The sequence below is a fragment of the Coffea eugenioides genome, chromosome 6 (assembly GCF_003713205.1).
Source record: "Coffea eugenioides isolate CCC68of chromosome 6, Ceug_1.0, whole genome shotgun sequence".
Taxonomy (NCBI): Eukaryota; Viridiplantae; Streptophyta; class Magnoliopsida; order Gentianales; family Rubiaceae; genus Coffea; species Coffea eugenioides.
Genome location: NC_040040.1, coordinates 51,066,901 through 51,072,900, shown reverse-complemented (window position 1 = coordinate 51,072,900; position 6,000 = coordinate 51,066,901).

Here is a 6,000-nt window from a genome sequence, read left to right as displayed (position 1 = left end):
ATCTTTTTTTTCATGTCATTTATTTTGGTGCAGTTTGAAATGGGACGTCGGGGAACCAAGAAGATGAATGTTACAAAAGATAAAGGCAAGCAGGTTGAGGAACTTCATGACAAGAATCCAGTAAAGCCGATGAGGCCACCAACTGATTTCATTGCATACAGGTATATATGACTTTATAGAAGCATTATTGTGTACATTTGGGGTTTTGAATTAGTTAAAAAACTCATGATAAAATCAAAAGTCTATGTATAGGATCTAATCATATTAAATGTTGGTAGGATTGACTTCGCACGCAAGGAAAAAGCAAAGGGAAAGGCATTAACAATGCAGGAGATAAACATAGCCTCGAGAAATGCATGGAATAAATTGCGTGATGAGGAGAAGCTTGTATGGAAGAATGAAAAAGATATGAAAAAGTATAAGGAGCTGATGAAAAGCTACAAGGAGTCTATAGCCGACAGGGGAGAAAGCATAAAGAGTGATGTAGCAAAACAAGTAAGGACGTAGCATACAATTTTATTGTTTTTAAATTAAATGATTTAGAAGTTTCAAAGCGCAAGTGCAAGTATTGGAGTGTTATTTGGTAAATTTTATCAACATTGTTATATTGTTTTTATAGGCATACAGGTTTAGGTGCACACAAGCTAAATTTTTAAGGTTTGTGGGGCGTATTGATGGGGAGAAAATAGCTGCAATCCAAGAAATAGGTTTTGGTGGATTGCTGGAGATCCAATGCCACAACCTTCCAAGTATGATATGCATGTGGTTGGTGAATAATTTCAATCCAACTCACTTTTACATACAACTTGAAGGTGGACGTGTACTGCCTGTAACGTCAGAAGATATAGCAAAGGCTCTTGGAATTCCAGGTGAGGGGCCAGTGCCGGTTGAAGATACTGGAGATGATGGAATTGATAGCGAACCACATTATCCTAGGAAGAAGAAGTATAATTGGCATGATATAGAAGATGAGCTAATATCCATGGAGGTCGGGGATGAATTCAAGAGATTATTTGTTATTTTTGCATGTGGGTGCTTGCTTGCTCCAACAACACGAGCTGAAATTAAAGCCAATTTATGGGAGAGTTTACAATCAACTTCAGAAATAGCAAAATTCAATTGGGCTGAGTTTGTCAGAGCTGATTTGTGCAAAAAATTGTTGAATATGCAAAGCAATGCCCACAAAAATGTTGGAGGTTGCATCCTATTTTTGCTGGTAAGTTAAGAAATCTCAACTAGTGGATGATCTTAACTTATATTTGTTCATTGTATCTAACAAGGATAAGTTGTTATTATTTTGCAGCTACATTATTATGATCGAGTAAGTATACTCAATCATTGTGTTCATAGGACCTGCCCTGTAGCAAAAGCATGGACTGATGCCAATATAATGGAAAAAAAAACACTAGAATTGGGTGGTCTTGGAAAATTTGGCAAAGGAAAGCTAGTAAGTATTACTAAAACAATGATATTTTTGGAATTTGAGTTAGCAAGACATTATATTATACGGTTAACTGCTTTGCGAAACTTACAACATACTTTTTTGTCCACAAAGGTAGGGTCAAACAAAATGAACAGAGAAGAAAATGAGGAAGAGGAACCTACTGAGCTTCCACCGGATGTGATTAGCCATATGGTGAATAATGGACATGGAGAAATTGCTGCAAGATAACAAATTAAATCTAATACGAATGCAAATATGTCTGAAGTTGTACGAATATGAGGATTAATTGCATTTATTTTTTTATATTCAGGTTCATCTAGCCACTCTATATACAAAAGCGGCAACTGCTGAGCGGATAGCAATCGAGTGTCAACAAAGTGTAATGCATATATCCAGTATCCTTTGCTCGCAACGTAGTGCCATGCCATCATGTTCCCAGGCAACCGTTAGATCCACAAGAAAATGGGCAAAAAAGCGAATGATCGATGATGAGAAGGCAAAGGTTGTTATAGATTCTGATACGGACAAATTTGAATATGAAAACAACCAAGACGAGACATGTTTTGGGGATAGGAATGAGGATTTTGGTGAAAATGAGGCAAGTGAACCCGAAGATAAAGAAGGAAAAAATGATGCCAAGGCAATTGCAGAAGTTCATTGCTTGGATGCAGGTCTAACTTCCCCATCAGGAGCTGCAGTAGAGCAACATTCGCTATGTGCTGTAACACAATGGAAGGGTCGGTCTAGATATAAAAAAAGAGAGTGTGAAGGCAAGTTATATATGTTGTAGCTAAAATTCTGCTTTCATTTGTTATTGCACTTTGTAAATGATATAAAAATTGATCATTACAAAAACATTTGCTATTCTTGACTTAATATAGATGCGGAAGATGGCCGAATGCACAAGACATTGCGGACGACAAGGCACAACACCCTGATCAGGTCTACTGATTATCAGCTCCAAATCCAGGCTACTTTGACACAATGTAGCCGGAAGATTGCGAATTTCACATGGCAAGATGCGGGAGATGAGAGGTAAAATGTTTTTTTATGCAATAATATTCGAGGTAATATGTTATGTTTATTCATATTCATTTATAATTGAACTTAACATTGTTGACTCAATGTTCAATGTAGTGAGATATTAGTGTCTATGTTCGGATTTAGCCTTAACCGAAGAGATATGCAATCCTTGCGGGAGAAGCATTGGGTATCAGATAGGGTAAGCCACGAGAAAAGGAAAATTATTTTATTTGACTAAGTTAACTGCTGTAATTGTGGAGATAGTCTCACCTTTTGGAATGCTAAAATATTTTATTGTTATACTCACCCCTCTTTTAGGTCGTTGATATGTATGCAAGGTTATTGAATAATGATGTGAGTAAAAGACTGATGAAAGTTAAGCGGTACATTGTCGAGCCATGTGTTGTTGTAAGTATAATGACCAACTTTTTTTTACCACCAACTAACACCATGCATATACAGTTTCACTTATTGTTAGTTTATTAGAAAATTTGATTCCAATGTTTATTAAATAGTATGAATTGCTCGTGCAATTTCTAACTATCGTATGACTTTCGATCCAATTTCATTGATTTGTTGGGCAGGCTGCCATTCAAGGTGTAGACCGATTTGAGAAAAAGTCTGATGATGTCCTATATTCGAAACTGAACAAGTGGTTCAAAATAAGAGCAGATAATGCGTCAAGTCTAGCAAATGCCGATATGGTGGTCAATCTCTTATAACTGCTGGATCAAATACCTTTTATTTTATATCAAATATGTTGCATTTGTAAAGTCTAACACATTATATTTTCAGATACTGGTTCCAGTGGTGAACAAAAGTCACTGGTTTGTATACTCATTTGATATTGCACAAAGCATTGTTCATCTCCTTGACTCACGAGTTGATTCATCACGGGTTCGACAGACTAACATCTTACGACGACTGGTGAAATCTAAACACTATTTATACCTTAAATTTTTAATGCATCTATTTCATGGATTTAAATTATATAACTAGTGAAAAAGTGTAATCAGGAAAATTATATTTTTATGTTGCAGAGGCGAACCTTGGGCTTAATAATGGCAAAACAATTTGATAAGTTGGTGGATTTCGAGGGATTTGTATTGCAAGTCGCAGATGTGCCTCAACAGTCTCCACACAATAGGTATATGTCCTGTAAATAAGAGTTTATTTATATTCTATCTTGAAATATAACTAAATACTAAGTTACATTATTAGGATGGTAAGGTAAAACTTGTATGTCCTACAATCTGGTTGTCATGACAATGTATACCTGGTGTTTCAGCTATGATTGTGGTGTGTTCGTAATGAAATTTCTGGAGCACTGGAATGGAAGATTAGGAATACGCATTACGGAGGTATATATATTATTTTGATTTATAGAAATTTTTTGGTAGCAATTATTTTTATGATGACTAATGTATAACATGTGGTGCTGATTATTTTAATGCTTGATAGGATAACATGTGGAAGTATCGAGTGCAATATGTGTCTATGTTGGTTGCAGCCGAGCATAACGAATGGGCCGAATCCATCCTTGAGTTGTTAAATATCCCTCCCCGACGAAAAAACCAGTTGTAATAAATGATTGACAAATATTTAGTAATTTATGAGTTGTATTGCGTAGAATTTTGTACTTGTGTTGTGTAGAATTATCTCCTTTTGGGATTACTGTTGGGAGCAAGTTCATTAGTTATGAAGTTTTTACTACTAGTGGGACATATAGAATTTTGTGTTGGGAGCAAAGTTCATTACTGTTGGGACATGCTTCATTTTTTGTTTGCGTCAGATAGGGTTGGGACACCACGATGAATATATAACTTCTTGTAATCAATTGAATAGAAGTAAAAGGTGTAAAACTATTCTGCATTGATTGCAATTCTCAAACTGCTATCTAATATAAAAGTAAAACAATCATTTTAGTATTACATTGTTCCAATCCAGTTCCAAAAGAGTCACAAGATACATCAGCTTAGCATACATATTCATGGAAGGCAATTAGCTTCTACCCAATTATATCGTAGGTAGTTGCACTTCTTCGTGCTTAATTGCATGAGAATACTATTCTTTGACCTTTCCACAGAGGCCACAATGGGGGTTTGGCAATCATTGAAACAAGCAATAAATTATTTAAATCAAAAGTTTAGTGTTCATAAAAGCATGCCCTACAATAGTCTTGTAACAAAGTTAGAATAGTTCTAAATAATAACTGTAAATAATGAGTTTTTTAAAAGAATTACTGACCATTAAGAATTCGGTGAAACTTGTGTACTTTGTCTTGCTCACAGGATCGTTGGGAAGCAAAAGTGGGAGATTGTTACGATCTTGAATACGGATATTATGAGCACTCAGTATTTGAGGAGTGATTCCAGTTTCACCGGGCTACGATTAAGTATTGTACAGAATAAGATACTGTAAATTTGTTTAAAATCTTGATTATCCACACAAGTGCAATGTGTGACTTACCATCCTACAAGATTGCGTATCTGAGTTAATAACTGGGGATGATCCAAAATTTGATTCACTGAATGACTGTTATCACAAGTAGCACATTACATTAGTTGCAAAGTCATGCTGACACTGTGTATAACTGCAAACTAACTAATTTGTAAAAATTAAATACACATTGTGTCCAAAATTTAAAATGTTAGGTCGTACGAAAATTATGATGCAAATGTGTACATAATATATAACAACGTGTTCAACTGAATTAACAATATGTAAACAAAAATCAACCGAAAGTAATCTAAACAAAAATCAAAATTCAGTACATACGTGACCACAAATGAATACATTGTAAAGTTATACTACAAACTTATGGGCTACTATGAATATAACACATAACCAATGCATTAGATTGAAATAACTATGCAATAGATTTCAAATGATATGGTTTATAGTGTACAAGATAAAATACACCATATACCAAAATAATAACACGATGTCAAAATTAAATAACGGGTGATAAATAATTGTAACTTGTACGATGAAAAAAATAAATGTGAGCAAATAAATTAATGATGTGTAAAAAATTTTATCCAAATGTGTAATCATGTGTCCAAATGAAATTATTCATATTTCAAAACAAAGTAACCAGTGGTACATGGTATCAATCAATGCGTACAACATATATATCAGTTTGTACACATCAAACAACAACATGTAAATGTTATTAAATCAAGAGATCTCCATACTGTGTACCAACTAATATACACCGTGTACCAGAATAATAACACGATGTCAAAACTAAACAACGGGTGATAAATAATTGCAACTTGTACGATTGAAAAAATAAATATGAGCAAATAAATTAATAATCTGTCAAAAATTTTATCCAAATGTGTAATCATGTGTCCAAATGAAATTATTCATATTTCAAAACAAAGTAATCAGTAGTACATGGTATCAATCAATGCGTACAACATATATATCAGTTTGTACACATCAAACAACAACATGTAAATGTTATTAAATCAGGAGATCTCCATACTGTGTACCAACTAATATACACCGTGTACCAGAATAATAAC